We start from the raw sequence: 19,255 nt of genomic DNA, 5'->3' as shown, positions 1-19,255 counted from the left end.
AATAAATCTACAATAAGACTTGAGAGATGTCTTGACTTTCCAATCATAAACCTTTTTTAGGGGTAGTTGTGGCTCAGGAGAGCAGGTTGTCTACTAATCGGAAGTTTGGTTTTTCGATCCCTGCCTGCTCCAGTCTGCGTGCCAAAGTATCCTCGGGCGAGCTACTAAACTCTCTCGATGCGAGTTGCTCTCGATGTGTTCAACGGACTGTGAATGTTAGATAGGAAGCACTTAGAAAAAGGAAAAACATTCTCGGGTGAATGAGACATGTTTCGAGTGCTCGAGTAGAAAAGCACTATATAACAGCAAGTCCATTTACTAGTTTTGTTTAGGTCACTTTGCTGTTATTGGACAATGAAAAACGGGAAATGTGGGGCAAAAACAAAAACAGGGGTATTACTTGCAGTAAAGGTTCAGCTTGCCTGGAATTGAATGGGTCAGTCACTGGTCATGGCATTTGCACCCATGAGGTATGCTTTGGAGAAAACCACTCTCTGTTTTGGGTAGCTTCCAAAGCTCTTGTTTAAACAGCGTGCAGAGCATCACAATGAACACAATAATTTGTACTAACATGGGGATTGTCCTAACCCAGCTATTCATAGTGTCATAGCCCTCCAAATATTAATTAAAGGTATTTAAAACACAGACGAGCCCACTCATGACACTGCAGTATATACAGAGTAGGCTGTCAGTTTTTATTAATACCACTGATCAATCTATTCTTATTATTATACGTGTCGCTCTCTGACAAATACTCTTAGATACAATATAATTTGATTTGTATTTTTATTTTGAAAAGCTGTGTTCCCCTTTGAAGCGAAATGCACATCTTGAACAGTTGTTTGTGTACTAAAACTTCAGTCTGTCCAACACTGAGGTTCTTTGAAAGGCTATTTGGGGCATTTTGCACATAGTGTCCTTATCACAATTTACCCGGATCCAACTGTTATGACACTTTGGGCAAAAACTGAAAATGATAATGAAAATAATACTCTATTTAAATAGAATAAGTAGTAGACTTTATTAGTGTGTTTTGAAGCACTATAAATCTTAAACCCAACAGAATATAAACAACGATGAGCAAAAAAGGAGCAGTAATAAAGAAGAACTCTTCATGTGTTCCCTTATGTTTCAGAATCCAAACGAGCCTCAGGAAACTCAGCAATTCTAGCAGAGCGAGAGGAATAAGCTCTTTAATCGATGGTTCTCTGGCCTTTGTTGACAACGACAAGTGTCACATCAGGTGTCCTTTTGAGGAAGATTTATTCCTTATTCCAAAAGAATTGGACAGAAAAATCCAATTAAAATGGAATCTGTCAGGACCACAATCTCTTTAGATTGAATATAGGGATGCAGACTCCCTCCATATCTCAGACATGCCAGATAACTTGCAGATCACACAATTTCCTCACAAGACACGCAGGCGAACCATCCATTCTGTGTGTCCTCCCTTCCATTCCATTTATAAGTCGCGTCTAATGGCCGGCGGCCATCCACAGAAGTTCAAACACCAGAGTCTCTAAAAAACTTGTAGGAGTTATGCATTTCTAATGTTCATAATCATGTAAACCAGACAAATTTATTGGGTGACAGAGAGGGTGGGATGAGAAGTCAGAAATATGCACCTAATGCACTTTAAACACTGCCATAAATTAGTTAGCATACATTTCATGGTTGATACATATTTAACTTCCCCTCCTATGTTGTCAGTGGGAGCAGAGTTTATTTTAAGGCAGATTCTTTCTGGGAGAGTCTCTCAGAATGATGATGGGGTAAAAATGATGTGACCACACTGATTACACAAAAGTTAAGTACAGCTGCATGCCTAATGAAGTTGACATGGTGTTAATGCTCTTGATACAGTTCCATTCACTTCAGCTGTCAATGTCATAACAAGCTTAAGTTCATTGTGCTACTGTATTCAACAGTCTAATTCAAACCCAAACTGCAAAGCAGTGTTTACATGTGTTGTGAAGGGTCAGTGTGGACGCTATACTGAGCCATTATGATCGTGTAATGAAGGCATGCTTTTGATTTAATACAAAATTTTCTTCTTTTTGTATACTGAATGTAATATTTTGTGCTTACCAGACTCTAAATTAACAATTAAATGTGCAACTGTGAGGTTTTTAAAGTTGTTTCTAACATTTCTTGACATTGCGAGTTACATTAGCCTTTTCTTCCACAATCATTAATTTCCTTCTGAGGATTTACAAATTGGACTGATAGATAATTAGATGTTTGCCTGAAAGCAGTGACAAAATTTCGCTTGAGGACAGTTTTAAGAATGTTTCTTCATTTGGCTTTTAGTGAGTTCTGTGGTGATTGTGTTACAGAAGCAATAAAAAAACAGTTTATTTTTCTGTGCTGAATGGATTGTTTTAAGAATGTGTTGCTACATGTGGTCGTATATAAAGGATAACATGATAATACCTCAGTGGAGTCTGTGTACCTTTGAGCTTAAATTTGTTTCTTTCTTAAAAAAAAAAAAAAAAAGGTTTAATCTGCGGTGTGTTAGTCTTCCCACCTAAACTTGCTGAAATGAAATGTCTGTTTGCCTGTTTGAATACAAAAAGCTGAAATAAGACAGATTGTCTACGCTGATTGCAGATTTTCATTGTGGCTGTAAATCAATGCTTTACAAAAACAAAACAACTTCACCCTCAAACCTGTAACAAATCCACTATGTGAAGTCACACTTTTCCCCACAAAGATGTAATATTTCTCATTTCTAAGCCCCCACTCTCTTGTGTTGCGCATCTAAAAAAAGTGACAATAAAATCACAGCATCCAGTTGCAATGCTTAAAGAACAAGCAAAAGCAATTTCTGAATTAAGAGTTTTTACATTTTTTCCCCCCAATGCTGAAAGTAAAACATAAGTGCACGTTTAGGTTCATCTAAGCATATATCCCTCGATTATTTGCATTTTAATATAGTGCCATATTTTTTAAAATCTCCCATTAGGATATGACAATGATCAAATACCAAAGAGTAGCACTTTTTAATGAAGAAATTAGATAGATAGATTAGATAGATATAAATTAGCAATAGAGGGAAAGTTTGCTCATTAATTACTTCAATAATGTAGATGACCTTAAAACATCCAGATTCATGAAGCAAGGTTGTAGGACAACATCCCCCTTCTCAAAAACAAACCTCAAAAGCTGAATATTTCAGGATTAATTTTGTGCTGATTGTAGTCAGAGTGGTGCATAGGTGTGCATAGTGGTGCACATTTGTAAAATATAGGAAGATATGTGATCGATTTGATTTAATAACGTGAAATGTTTGAATATTCAACTGACTGATTATTAGTTACAATGAACAGTTATGAAAGCTTAACTGCTAATCTTTCACTAGTAGAATTCCTGCAGACTGCTGAAGTATTTCTAATATTTCCTAGATTTCTGTGTATACTTCCAGGTTAGTTCAGATAGGTGTGGTCTTCTTTTAAGTTCCAAAGTTCACGTAGGCATCGGGGTGGCGAAGTGATTAGGGAGACCTCCCTTCAATGCAAAGTCAATATGAGCATGACCGGGTCCATGAGTGCAGCTGTGTAGAAGACAAAGCTTTGACCTCGTTGTTGAGGTGGGATGGTAGAAGGAGTTTCACACAGTGACGCATGTAGACGAGTGTGCTTATTACCACTGCTTGCTTGATTTTCTGTGCCGTTTGAAGTGAACATAAATTCACTCCTCAATAAAAAGCCCTGTTCTCTAAACTTTGCTTTATAAAGCCTTTGAAAGATCAAAATGCTAAACTAGCTCAGGCAGCAATTATTAATTGAACATTTTTAGCAGCCTGGAAATAATGAATGTACAGCTACAGAAGATAACCTCAGAGAATACTGCCACTTGATTAAATGCTGTTTCCAAGAACTGAGGGCTATGCTAAAGTTAAACAGAAATGGAATAGAGAAAACACAAGAGGACAAATTATTGTGCTAGTGTATATTTATATTTAATCATATATATAGTCATAAAGTCTTGGATAGTTCTTGATATTTTATTACATGAGAAGTAGTGGCAAAAGGAAAAACTTAAATTCAAAAATTATATTCAGAACCATGTGCCCGATTTAAACAAATGATTCTTTATTTTTTACAAATAATTTGACAACACAGCCAATAAAATTCTTCACATTAGGAAATGACGGTATATCTTCCAAAAACAGAACAAAGGGAGTATGTGGATTGTACCTTTTCTCCAGTTTTATTTATTGAACACACCATATTATTTTATAATTTTTATTTATATCACCAAATCAAAACAAAGGTCATATTAAGGAGCTTCATATTGTAAGGTAAAGACTGTAAAATAATGCAGAAAACCCCAACAATCTGGCAACCACATGCTTGCTCCCCCTATGAGTAAGAGTGACAAAGGGAGGAAAACCTTCCTTTTTTATGTGATTTTATGTGATACACTGCGCTCAAAAATCTGTTAAAAATTTTTCTAGTATGACTTTGGTAAGCTACGAAGCCGCACCGCTTGATGGATTGTCGGAGCAGTGCGGCTACCGTAGTCAGGAGCCTCGCGGAGTAATCAGCTTAGCTCACTAGTTTACACCTAAACATGATGTAGCATGTTCTGACTGAGGGATTTCTGAAAAAATTAAAACGTGAAGCTCTGCTATCACTCCCAACATAAATGAAGACAGAAAACTAAACAGCAGTGACGTTTGTAGGGTTACTGAAGTTGGACTAGCTGGTATATAATGATGTGCTACAGTATATCACTCACTGAGTGAGATGACAAATGTGCTTCAGGAACACAGCCCAGACATAGAGCTGGATTAAGGTCCCTCCATTGCAGCTAAAGGATATTGAAGTTGCAGCTGTGCATGAGTGACAGACAGTGTCTCAGTTGCGAGAACAAGTTCTATTTTTTGTGACCAGTATCGTCCATCTCCCAAGTGATACTTTGCAAAGGTGGCAAGAAAGTCATGTACTCTTACGATGTGTATGAATGTTTGAGATAAATATCCTTTTGTTAGAAGCTTTCATCATGGCAAGTTGTGCATGGTCAAATGGAAAGGTCCTAGTGGAAAGAATTAACAGGCCACTCTCAATTATGTATCTCAAGCAGCCAGTGTGGAATCCCCATCCATTATAAATCCAGAACCACATCCCAGAGGTTACAGCCTCTGTTTCTTAATATCTACTCTGACTCCTTATGTCATCAATGGATACATGAATGAGGGGTTCTTTGGTTTGCTTTTATGTCTGTGTCGGGATGATATTGAGAGTGCTTACAGAGAGCAGGGATTGTATCTGGTCCTTTGAGGCATGGTGTGAGGAATAAGCACAGAACTGGCCAGGGGCTGTAAAACAATTGCAAAAGATTCAATTGGATTTAAGGTTAGCCTCTGTTCATGGATCCTGCCATATCCAATCCCCTCTACAGGCTCAGTTTCATTCAGTGGACTATATAAGGCTGAGGCCTCTGTGTCTTGGTCACACGCCACGCGCTATTTTGCATGTATACATGGAAGTCATCCACAGTTTGCTATGAAAGTGCTATGTTTAGCAGATTTAAACACCCATATATCACTGTCAAGATAACTGCAGTACCTCTGTAAAATCACCCGTAACAAATGAGAGCATGTCTGAAAGAATTTCTCACACCGGCGGGGGCATTGTTAATGCTAGCGTTTCTCTAAATGAAGATCACGTACTGCACGAACCACCTTGTTTCATATTTCAAAGAAAACGTCCCACTGCGTTGCTGTGAAGCTCAAGAACGCGAATAACAGTGAAAATATCACAATATTTCTGAATTCTATCCTGAGTAGGAAACAGAATTTATGAACAGCTCTTTTTGGTTTTTGTTTTTGGTTCAATGATATCATCCCCATTGTGTAAAGCAGGCTGTATTTCTTCTGTCTTTCTTGTTCTCCTACTTATTTTCTTAACCAATAAAGTGAGTGATATACATATGTGGCTCACATCAGTTTTGGTCAGCAAAGAAGCTACTTGTAAGAGGTGCTAGGAAGCTATCGATGTGTTGGTCATGATAATCTCTGAAGCATAGCAGTTCACCTTGTAAGAAGATGGTGTCACAGTTGGTTCTGATTTATACAATTTATACATCCCTCATTCCTGTAAGGTGCCTGAGACCTTTTGTAGCTGCTTTTGAACCAATTAAATCACACACTACCATTTATGTTGACCTAAAGATCACCTAGCGCTGCATAGCCTACAATCAGCCAGGAAAGAGTCATAAAGGAAGTAAGTGAGCAAAAATGCCAGTCCTTTATAAAGGAAGGCCATCCACTGCACGAGTGGGTTAGACTGATAAGAATAAAGTCTTAAACAGGGGTCAGCTCAGCTCCCAGCTCTCTGAAAAGATCGGCGTTGTTCATTCTCTGCCATTCTTTGCACCTTTCATTTGTGGCATATACTGTCCTCCTCTGGCAGACTGACAGAATTTATTTTGTCATTGTGAAAACTGTGTTTACTACTTGGAGTGTATGAGCTTCTGAAACATGCCGATTTTGTTTCTCAGAAACTGAAATGTTGGATTCTCCAAACTGTTGTTGTAATAGACCCATTTGAACGAGTTTTCGGATTTCTGCTCAAAACTGGCCCCGATTTACACATTTGTTGTGCAGACATTAAAGTGTGATTTATATCTGGAGAATATTTTAGTCTAAGTATGGATGGCGATAACCACTCAATCCTGGAGCCAAGGGGCTTTGAGGTGCCTCGAGGCGAAGTTCTGGCTGACTCAATTTCTGCAAGTTAATCTAAACCAGTCGCTGCCAAAAAAGCCTCTCGGATCATTAAACCACTGTCAACAATTCAGATGAGGAGGCTACTGGTCCATGAAGGATAACACAACTCCTGTTAGAGCTTAGAGCCAGAATAGCATTTAAAATTGAATACGTTTCATTTTGGAACACTGAAGTTATATAAAATTTATTGCTACAAGTCCACCTACGAATGTCACATTAGTGTTAAAAAAATGATCACTACATGTCATTGAAAAGATGAGCACACATTCCAATCTCTGAGATTCCCCTGAGCATCTACACACTTTGCAGCCTTTTTCACTTGTTGTATTGGCTGTGCAGAGCAAAAAGAAGAGTGAATGTTGGACTACCATTCGTCAGATATACAGAAACCTTCCTGCAACTCTCAGAACTTTGTAAATAGGCAATTGCTTTTCTGCTTTGGAAAGCAATTTCTTTCTTTAGCCAAGAAGCGAGTTACTGTAGATAAAGGATTTTACATCAAAACACAGAGTAGAGAAAACAATTGTTACTGTAGAGCCAGGATTTTGAGTGAAGTGTGAGCAATACTGGATTACAACCTGTGCACAGCAGCTAACTTTCATGCTGCCCCAGACACTGGGACCCGAAGAGGCTTGGAGCTCACAGTATTCCAATCAGTTTGTGCACATTTGATTAATTGCAAATTTGTTTGTAAATATGGCATGGAAAGTAAAAGGACGATATGATTGGAGGTGATGATAGGGAGCTTTAGGTGACACATTTTATTGCATTATCTCGGGCTGAAGGACAGTTAATAATAGTGTGAATAATTGCAGTGTGCATAATTTGACATAAACTGCATCCAGCCAGTGTAGACTTGCTACTTGGGCTTTGTAATAGCAAAACAAAACCTGGTGTACTGTGAGGAGCACAACCTTAGAACAAACAAGCAGTAAAAGAAGCTTATAGAATCAAGTTCTTTTGCTAGTAATGTTCCCTTTCGCACAGGTTTGATGTGAGATGCATTCAAACTCACTTTATGGCTTCAAACTGGAGCTTTACTGTAAACAAAATGGGGTCATGATTCAGTGAAAGATAAACTGAATGTGAACAGAGAGGGCAAAAAATATCTCAGTGGGATGCGCTGATTGTGTTTCCTTTTGAATGTGGACATGAGCGTGAAAAAATCTCTGTAAAAGAAGCACTTTGGCATTGTAAAGATTGTTTACACAAACTGCTGCTGTACTTGGTGTGTTGGTCTTTTCGCCATTAGTATGCGAGGGAGTATTCTGTAGCTCTGCAGTGATTATCAACTTGGTGAGATGCAGGGCCACTTCAGGGTCAAACAACGAAAGAAGACAGGGGTAGTGGTTTAACCCGTTTGGCCTCATTAGTTAATTAGGGTGCAGACCGGCAATTTCACTCATACTGGCCTTTGGACATACAGGCGCTTATGTAGATATTAGACGGACTCTTATTATCTGTCTAAGTTAAATGCATTTTTACATGTACAGTTAACCAGTGTTGGGAAGGTTACTTTTAAAATGTATTCCACGACAGATTACAGAATACATGCCCCAAAATGTATTTTTTTAATGTTCTCCATTACGTTACTCAATAAGTGTAACTCATTCTGAATACTTTGGATTACTTAATATATTATCATGCTTTTTACAACTTCATGAATGTAACATTGCTGTGTGATTTATTACTATTACTGAAGGCTATACCATACCAATAGCAACTAGATTTTTAAATCTTAATATAAAATGAGTAACAGTAGGGTGGACATTAGGTAAGGCTGCACTTTTTGCAGCGATCTCGTATAGTAAACTATTCCGCGCGTATATAAAACAGGGTCGTGGCTCCGAACTGTAGTAAAGGGACCTCTGGCTAATACATTGGGATTGTGTCGGGCTCGTAGCCGAAAACTAGCTTTACTTTGTTGTCTGGGTCAACTTTGCTAGCGAGAGAAAGAGAGAGGCGTTGAAAGGCTGCTCCAACGGAACTTGTTGTTTCGCAGGAAAACACGAACACAGTGTACAGCCGAGTCTTAATAGCTTACTTACAGCTGGGCTCGTCAGGCACTCTTTTTGGCTGCAGTGGTTATTATTATATTTACATGCTTCCATTTCCCGTTTCTACTCTTTATCTCCCTCATCACACTCTCAGACACATAACGGGTATGGCAGTCCATGCTCCCTGCAGCACGGACTACACTGCCCATGAGGCTAAAATTCGATGCCTGTAACAATTTGATGCCTGTAACACTCTGCCTATTGCCTTCATATTAAATAATTTTTGTGAATAATTTTTTAAAATATTTCTTCACGTCATTATGCGGGCCACAAGTCCAGGTCACATTTTGATTGAGACACAGGCATTAGAGCCTCTTAATGCGTGTTTTGTTTGGGTTTCCACCGGCGTGGAATTACATAAAATAGAGAGGGCATAGCCTTATGAAACAGGAAAATATGTCGTGTAATCCATTCATTTCAACAAAGTAACTGTAACGGAATACAGTTACTCATATTTTGTATTTTAAATACGTAATTTAAAGTTGAATCTTTTCCACATTTCGTCTTGGGTACCTGCCAATGATGCTAAATAAAAATGCAACAAATACTCAAATTTTGTCCTTTAGAAGGAATTTGTGAGTCCATTTTATGTTTGCTGTACTTTCCTGTAGACCAGTAGCTCTTCTTCTTCTGTTTCTTAAACTTTTACTCAACGCTGGCTCCAAAAGGAAGTTAATTTCTACATCTGTTAAGTATCTACATGTGCGCCATGCACCCATAAAGACTATGGATCCACCATGCTAACTGAGCTTGCTGGTGATAAAATGGTCACAGCCGTAGAGGTACAAACCAAGGGGTGTTGTCACAGTTACTAGTTGTAATTACAGGTGATGCCAAATTGAAATAGTAAGGGCTTTTTTAATTACTGGAGGGAACTTATGGCTTCCAGGAGTCAGGAAAAAACAGGTCACCAAAATTGCATTTGTTCTTGGGTTCTTGTGCGCTGATTGAATTTTATGTATCTGTTTTTTTTTCCAGAGGTTTAGTTTAAAAAAGTTACAGCGACTCAGTAGAACAGAAGTTATTGTAGGGATGGTGTGTTCAATAAAGGATATACAGTTTGAGAATACCTGGTAGAATTCTTGCTAGAAACATGGAGAGAAGTTTCTTCAACTTTGCAAGGGTCTCAATAGAGAGCACAGGTGTGATCCTGTGAGCTCTATAGAAACGTTATTCTCTTATCAAGCGATATAAGTAAACTTTGCTTGACTGACAACGCTTTAAGTTGGGAGAAGAAGGCTTTGTAGACAGACCAGAGATATGCGGGTGAGGTTTTATCTGACATTCGTACTTCCTCAGTGATTAACACTTTTTTCAAACCTTGGCAGGATCTCTGCTCAGGAATTCTGAGCCTGAACTCTTCTTTAAATCAAAGCAACATATCCACTACTTTAAAGGCATAAAAGCCTGTAGAAGTACCTCATACAGAGAACTAAAACCTGAAGGGACGAAAAGGCGTGCACGTCACTCCATGGCTCTTTTTTTTCCATTTTAATAAAGCTTGGATTTTTTTATTTTAACTTTGAAAGAAGACATTGCAAGATGCCAAAAGAAAGCACAGTAAGACTTCAGAATGGCCTAGAAAGACCAGCGCTAGTGCAGACAGAGTATTTTCCTTTTTCAAAAATGCTCTTTTGTTACTTGAACCCATTTTTTTATGCTAATGTGATTATTGTTTTGTTGAGAAAATCTGTTATAATTTCTGCCCTCCCTTCACCTAAAACATATTACATTTTCTTCTTCCGAATTAAAGCTTGGCCTCACTTGTATTGCTTTTAATTATATTGCACCAGGGGATTTGACCTTGTGACAGAAAGACCCTGCTGAAAGTTAATTGGTAGGAGCTGTGGCATATTCAGGTCAGGCCAGATTCAAATTACTTGGAAATACTTTTCATGATCTGCTTTAGCTGAGAAGTGCAATTGGTTGAGTGTGTGAAATGTAGGACAATAATCTGAAGCTTTGGAGAGCTAACCTTTGAATTCTGCCAGTCTCCACGTAATAATCGGGATGACCACTAGTAATGGTATATTGTGCGTGTTATAACAATTATAAACAAGCTACTAATAGTGTAATGGAATTATTACCATGTGAGACATCCAACTTTTTCCTATTCCTGATCCGATACAGAAATATTAGCTTAAAGTATGTACTGATGCTAATTATTGATCTGATATTATTATAAGCTGTTTTCCTAAAATACCAGAAATCATTCCGGTTCAACTCAAACATACCCAATTTAATAAAAAAAAAATGTTGCAAAAAATCACAACTATAGCGTTTAAATTGACTGAATTTGTACTTATTAGTTAGAAAATAAATGTAAGCAGGACTAAATGGATAAAACTAAAAATGTATTTGTGTTATCCACCTGTCATCCAGCTCACTGTGAGTCATAGACTGCTGTGTACTGCTGTCATTTACGGTCACGCTACTTTCTCCTTTCCTCCTCAGTCTGCCACACACACGCACACACAGACACACACGTGTATCTAAGTGACTTCAAACTGGTGTCACTTTGCCATTAGCTTCCTCCGTGCTACGTTAGCTCTCCCAGTAGCAACCCACAGCTGATGATGCACGGTTGTTTCCTATCCAGCCTTTCGATTGGACCGATACCTGATTGCACAAGTCCAATATTTGGGTGCCTAACCATTACAGAGCTTTATTAATGCTGATCCAAGTTTGTTCTGTATGCACATATAGGTTTGTGTAAATATTCATGGCTCTTTAGGGGGGCATTGTCAACTTTGGTCAACCTGTATAAGTTCCTCTTCACCCGGTGAGGCGGATGTGCTGTGAATTTTCATGTTGCCCTTCAACATCCTGAGAGATTGACTCCAGATGAAAGAAACCTGCTGCTTTTTCTATAGCAAAATGTCAACGCTCAATAAATACATATTTAACCACAGCTATCAGAAGATGATCAGTTTCCTTTGTCGATCCTTGAAATCTTACTTTCCTACTTGTATGCCAGCATAAAGCTGAAATTCCAACTTTGTTCACACAATATTTATAAAAATGGTGGGGCACAATGCCAAGCAACTGCTGAGCACAGTCTTGCTCCTCAGTGAATGACCCCTTTCAGTGTTTTAAATGACCATATCTCCTTTCCTTAGGAACCACCCAAGAGCTCTTTAGACAAACTTTTTACACGTTTTTACTCCCACTGCGGGTGAGGCCAGCTACTCGGTGGTGTAATGCATACCGCAGCCTATAGCGTGGATACAGAACTGTAAATGTTTGCCTTGTGTTTTGTAATCTTTAGCCATTTCCCCTTTTATTACCACAGTCGGCTTTACATGTAATCTCTTCACAGCCAGACCTCTTGCCGTAGCCGTTTTCCCTTCGACTGCCCTCTCCAGCCTTTCAGCCTCTTGCACAGCATTCTCCTCACGATTTGTAATTAGGTCCTGTCAAAACGAGAAGGCTTAAATTAGTCAGATCAAAGAAGGACATACTGGCCTCTGTTTAATATCCAAATATTTATGAGGGAAGAAGAGCCTTTATTGGAAATGTATCACGGTGTTGTGTATTTTAAGGAGGACAGATTAGACTACGCATTTTTCATCAGAACTTGAGGGCAAATATAAAGTTTGAAGTTGGAAGTAGCCTTTGCTCACACAATAGTTTGCCTCAAACTTTAGTGCAAAAACAATCTGAAACGTGTGAATTCTGCAGCACACGTTTGTGCTCTTCCACAATGACTTTTCTCCACTTAAAATGCACTTGGAAGGCAACTCAAGTGCTGAAGGGTTGGAGGGGATGCTGGTAACAACCATAATCCCGACAAAGCTGATGCGGTGAATGACTGAAAGATGTGAGGAGAAGGAGCTTAGAAGGTAACACGTCTATGTCAATTTGATTAAGGCCTGACACCCACACGCAGCACATGGAAACAGCTGCTTAGTATTTTGTGCAGTGCCTCAAAGTGCAGCAGGTTAATGATAAGTGGTTGAGACACTTTGGAATGTGCGTCTGTAAGGCTAATTTATCTGCTACTGAAAAACAAATTAGAAGCGTAATGTTCAAAGTTAGCTGAGGTAGGAAAATGGCTTTAACAACTGTTATGTATATTCATTGTTTACTTGCAAAACTCGTTTCCTTTTGAAGTTCCAGTAAGTGTTTAGAATTACTTCTGGGTTATACTTTTACTAATAGGAAGTTTAAGCTATAGCCTCAAACGTCAACAAATCAAAACACCAAAAGAGGGACTATATTTTATCAGAATATAAGAGACAACATGTACAACATCTGGCTTTAAGTTCTACATATATATTGATTAAATTTCATTTTACTAAAATGTAAAAGTACTGTAAACGCCAAGCTGACTGGAGTCTTGCAATAGAAATGCAGCTCGCTTAGGCTTTCTTTCAATCAGTATACACTGCAGGAAAGATCAGAGAGGTTGTGTTTTTCAGGGCAAGGAAAGGACAAAAACAAAACGACATTGATGGAAACTAATAACAGGCCACAACCCCCTTTGTGTAGACATCTTGTAAAGGTTATCAGGGTGAAAAACTGCTAGAAGTAGTGTGAGTTGTTTTTGTGGATTGACTGGCAAGTCAGAGAAAGTCAGAGAAGTAGAGTGAACAAGTTTTAGAGTGTTTGAGGAACTGAAACTGAGAAGTAATTGTGGGAATGATGACTTAGATGGACTTATGGAAAGAATGTAGGTTTTGACAATTGCTGCTAGAACTCTTCTCGAATTTTGTAGAGAAGTTTCCTAAAGTTTGCAAAGGGGTTCAAAAGGGAGCTTAAGTGTGGGTTTGTGAGGTGTATAGAAATTCTATTCTCTCGTCAGGCAATACAAGCAGACTTGACTGATAAAGCTCTGAGATGGCAGAAGATTTTAGGCTAGATTTTATCTGACATTTATGCTTCATCATTTAATATTTTAGAAATTCACTGTTGCTGCTAAATATTGTGTGATGGATGAGAAGTATTAGAAATAATAGTTAATGGAGACGTTTTTTAAGGCTACAGCACTGTACTGGTTGGTGGTTTTTAGGTTTGTAGAATTTTGAGCTAAGATCATTGACCGATTTATGATGATGGCATGATGCTGTTATCAGCTGATATTAGCTATTTGCTGATCAATCACTATAGGCATTTAAAAATTGTATAAGGGGCAAGAGAAACACCCTTCAACCAAGCTGACGTTCCATACTTTATCCACCAGAGGGCACTATGCAACTTCCCTGTTGGTAACAACAACCAGCTAATCCAATCAGATTTAGGCTAAGCGTAAACAAGTAACTTAAAAAGATAAATTTGTTTGTTTTAGAAATATTAAAAATTAAATTATAATCATATTAATCTCTGACTGACAAAATAGTGGCTTAAATAATTAAACTCGCTATATAAATAATATAGCTATACTATAATATAGCAAATATAATCTTCCTCCAGTGTATCAAGAAGGATGCTGCAAAATGTTTTTTGCAAATTGCAGTTTGAAAAGCAACCAGAAATCCTTATGCCTTAGTTTAATAGGGCATATCCAATAACAGTTTCAAAATAGAGTTTGACACTTTCCTGTCTTCTTTCTCTTTCAAATGGAAAGAAAAAAGTGTCCCAAAATATTCATATAAAATGATGGAGCTCTAATTTGTGATCAGAATTGCCTCGTAATATCTCAAGAATTCAGCTATTTCCTCCTCCAAACAGCCAGATGGGAATTAAGGATTAACCTGTCTAACCAATTTAGTATTAAATTAAGGAATACAAAATCTCAGAGAAATGTGTTTCCAGTTGGAAAGCTTTGAGAGGGTAACATTATGTGGTTGGCGTGTGCTTGGAACCTTCATGGCTGACATTTTGACATTCTTCCAGCCGCAGGAAGAAAAGAGAAATGTAAATCTTGGACACAAATGACGACATTTTCATCTGTTCTTGTACGTCCCCAGACGACGGCTTTTCAAGCATATGTGCTATTGATGTGTAGCCCTACACAGCACTGTCTGCTCCATAGTGTGTGCTTACTCCGACATGACTTGCATGTTAAGCACCCAACAGCTGACTGTTGTAGCCTCCTTGTAATGGAGCCAGTCACCACAGGCTGCCAGGCTGCAATTAGGCATGCAAACCTCCTGATCCAAGACGGGACAGAAGCTGCTTCAAACTTCAGGTTTTTTCCCAGCCAACCTGACAACTTCTTATTTGTTCTCTTTTCAAATTTGCACATCCTAAAATGAAGTAATGACAGCAATGTGGCCGTGTATAGATACTTGTGCTCTTACATAATTTGGCATTAAGGAACTCTGTGGTTTAGATGCTTAAAGAATGTTTACCAGCAACAGGCTGTAAACTCCATAATCCTCTTGCTAGAGAACAGTCAGCACTGCCATTTTAGTTTTGGTCATTGTTACTAAAGCCTCACAGGCATATTTGCTTCAAAGTATGGACAGCTTAGCAGTAGATTAATACACTATTACTAATCTCGCCTCTGAGCTTACCATAAGTAGCTCAGCTTTTTGGGCTCTTCCATCTAACTTCTTTTCTTACTTTGTCAAATTAATAGCATAAGTGGTCAGCACGGTTGGCAAGCTGTTCATACGTGAATGGGCATTTGTCTATGTGTGGAAGTGTATGTCGCTAAAGAAAAGGTGTATAAATACTGTAACCCTCATGTATGGTCCATGACAAGGGAGTAACCTGCAACATGAGCACTGAGGTTTGAGTGTGGAAGCTGCCATGTGTGGTTAAACAGTTGGATACAGTAGAATAGAAAGGCTATGCTAAAGAGAGATGGGGTAATTTTTATTTATGCAAACTCAGAGGTCGAAGCTGAGCTGCTATGCTGTGGGTGATGTAAAGTGAGATATTCACCACCTGTGCACAAACTGTTCTAACGCATTACAAATATTTAAAACAGCAATTTGGCCATCGGTGCTTAAAGAAATGTTGTATTTTTGTTGTTATTTTCCTGTTTGTGCAAGAGAAACAAAGAAATCGAACATATGAAAAAGTTACTCAAGTCTTTTGACTCGCTGTAAACTAAAATACAGCCGTTGCAATCGATACATAGAATCTGATGACTGACTGAAGTTAAGCCCCTAACTTCTCTGGTCTGCTCATTAGCTACAACATGCTTCTCTAAAAAGGGACACAATGCTTAATTTAGCTCCGAGATAAAAGTTGTTGCTAGAATGGAAGACATGTGTGCATGCTGCAGTGCATCTGATTGCAACTGTGAAAATTATACAGCATCTTTCTGCCATCTGTGTTTCTCTGAAGTTTAAATTTACATTCATTTATAGAATTTTTTTCTGGCCCAGCTTACCTTCAGTATACTTTTATCTCTGTGAAAACATGCGGTTGCAGTGACAGTAAATTCTGTTTATTAAAAAGCAAGGTGATGTGGTTATTGTGCATGTGCGTTAGGAGTCGAAGGAAGACTAAAGGGAGACTCTTCAGAGTAGACAGAGAGGTTTATGAGTCTTTAGAGGACTGGAAGTGAGGGACAGGCTTAGAGGATGGGTATTAGATTGGTGTCATGAGAGAGCATGTTAGGGCAAAGATAGCTTCATCCTTTACCTGAGCTCTCTCCTCACAAAACCAAGCACTTCTTTCTTTCCTTGCTTTTAATCTACAACACATCACTTTTGCTTTTATGCTCCATGCTGTATATTTAGCTGTGAGATGCGTGAGGCAGATTTCTTTGTTTTTTTTACCTGCTATCTTATGCCACTAAATCATGCCTAAATATATAATTGTTCCCTTTTTCCATTGTGCTCATAATTGTAATGGAAGCTAATGTTGGATTATTTTAACATTAAAGTTTTTTATGAAGAATATCTTTTATGTTTTTACAGTCTTAGGGCATCTGGATCATATCATTAGATGCAAATTGCAAATGCAGTTAAAATTCCCAGGAGCATTTCATTTGAGCCCAAATTGCAGCAATCAGATACTTTTGAGTGTTCTGGGTGTGCTTTGCATTTGTCTCACCCCAGCATTGATTTAGCATTAAGTTACTTGTGTAATCTTTTGATCCTTGCAAAACGGTTTAATCTAGGAACCGCATCCAACCAAAATCCCTATCTGAAAACTCATTACACCTTTCAAAAACAAGATCTTTAAAAAAGCAGCTCTTCAAAATCACACCTTTTTATTTTTGTTTGTTTAAATAACATATTTCAATTCTTTCACAGTTAGTTTTGTATACTATAGATCACACCTGGAGTCATCCCCCTCACTTGAATTTCTTTGCCAGTAGATTCGTGACTGAAGCAGGGCTGCGCTGCTTTTTTATTACTCTGAGCAGAAGCTTAACATTACCCATCTGGCACCGGGGTAATCAAGTTTTGATTTCGATTCTGATTTGATTGATTCTCAGAGCTGGCTCTCATGGAATATTCAGCTTCTGCCTTATATTTTGATGCTGTTGAGATGAATATGAATAATCTTAGGTACGAACTGCTACAAAGAGAAATAATTCACTTTGTAGTTAGTTTGTCAGCAGCTTTATGTTTGTGTCTTTGACAACAATAGTGGGCCTGGGGAGATTCTTTACAATACTGCAAATGACAAGTGAGACAAATGATCAGCAAATCTTTGTTCTGTTGTGTGCAGCGCAAAGTGTTTGGTGTGTACTTACTGGTACCCACTTTTGAAAGTGCAATTTCCTCTCAGTCGATCTCATGTCACAACTCACATTTGTGCAGTGATTAAACCTGATGGCTTACCTTTACTAAATCTTTATTTTTAACTTCCATGGTTGGCTCTCATCAAAGAAACAGTCGCACTCGACACTTTCAGCCACCACTCCATCCTGGAGATACTGCACAAGTGCCCATGTAGACACACAGACTGAGAAAGTGGATCTGGGAATAGCTATCTTTCCCACACTGCCTGAACTCCTTTTTGTTGTCTTTAGTGTTGCAGATATGATCAGTTGGTTTTGGGCCAGTGTTTTTAGTCTTAGGAGGCATGGGTATAGCATGGTATCTGGGATCGTACTAGATGAGAGAAGGAAATGGATATGTTGTTGTCTTTGTATCTACCTCCAGCCTCTAAAAGCAAACATAGTGGTTTTTCATGCCTCTGCAGCCTGTGTGCTGGCTTGGAACAAAGGCTGGTTCATTCATGTGGCAGATGCAGTGTTTTACTGCAAATCAATATTTGTGTGACTTCTTGACCAAGGCATAAAGGGAATATTATTCACACTTTGAACACATGTATGAAATCAATACTTGTGACTGTCCTTGACCATGATGATTGCAGCATTTGTTTCCGGTTCAATTTAAGAACCAGTGTTTACATTTTTTTTGACGAGTAGCATAGTTATGCCAGTACCTCTCTACCGATCTATCTCATCTACACCATTGCCTAAATGCATCAAGTTGCTGCCATGTGATTGGCTGATTTGCGAACAGGTGTACCTAATAATTTAGCTGTTCTTATTTGTGGCTTTGCACTGTTCATGTGGACCATGCATTTCACAGTGTCTTACAATGTGTGTAAATATGATGAAAGGGACATTTTGGACCCTTAACAGCATTCCTGAAATGTTTTAGTCAAGCATAAAAAAAGAAGAAGAAAATACGGTTGGCCAAAACACTGAGAACCATATTGGTTTCAAAATGCTTCTAAACACAAAAGCACATTGTGTGTCTGGATGCGGTGTTCACTCTCCTCACTCCAGAATTATGGCTGGGGTAAAGCTTCACACCATAATGATGATGCCTTTACACATAAAATGTGTATAGGAGAGAAAGAGCAGCAAAGGTCTTTGATGTGACATTATCTTCTTAGTCATGCAGGTTTTTCTGCAATGGCGAAACTGTAGCATTACGAAACAATGCCACATTGTGCTGTGATGATAGTTGGCTACCTGTCTATGAATGGCAAGTCCTCGCAAACCATTCCCATGAATCTCCTGGTGAGAATTGAGCTGAGACTGACTCACTCATTTGTGTGAAGTGGCCACATGCTGGAGGCTCCGCGGGACTTCTCTGTCAAGCTCCGATCACGATTCTGTGGTATTTCTACTTCACAGGCTTTGCTTTAGTCCTGTGCCACATATCATTGAAGATAGGAGTCATATATTAAACCATGTCACTCTAAAAAGTCATGAGATCCCTTGTAGTACAGTGGAGCACTGGCGAGTTAGGATTAGCTGATCAAGCCTTTGAAAATCAATTCAAATTTGTTAGGGTGCATGCAAGCGTTTCTCTCTGCTCTTTTTAAATCTCATCTCTGTCACTGTAGCTTTAGCTGATGCTGAGAGAAGATGTGCATTAGAGCCTTTATGGTATTATGTATTCTTAAGCGTCTGTAAACAGAAGTCGGGATGCAAGAATGCTTCGGAGTGGCTTAGTTAGGTCGTTTTTATAAGGTGAGCAAACAAATGTTAAGTCCGCGTCTCGCCTAATTTAGTTAGGATTTGTCCTTCTTTAAGAGTTCAGTTTATCTTTCACTCTGCTACTTTTTCTTTTATGCTGCCTTCAGGTGCCAG

The 19,255-nt window shown here is 38.6% G+C and overlaps 1 protein-coding gene across 1 annotated transcript in view; it reads left to right on the top strand.

Moving 5' to 3' along the window:
* ncam1a (neural cell adhesion molecule 1a) overlaps positions 1-19,255 on the top strand; it is a 267,214-nt gene that overhangs the window by 171,660 nt on the left and 76,299 nt on the right. The window lies entirely within an intron of this gene.

The sequence above is a fragment of the Diplotaxodon limnothrissa genome, linkage group LG10, assembly GCF_057381915.1.
Source record: "Diplotaxodon limnothrissa isolate DT_005_m linkage group LG10, D_limnothrissa_male_GT1.1, whole genome shotgun sequence".
NCBI lineage: Eukaryota > Metazoa > Chordata > Actinopteri > Cichliformes > Cichlidae > Diplotaxodon > Diplotaxodon limnothrissa.
The sequence above is the reverse complement of the archived record's forward strand: the minus strand, read 5'-3'. Positions and strand labels throughout refer to the sequence as shown.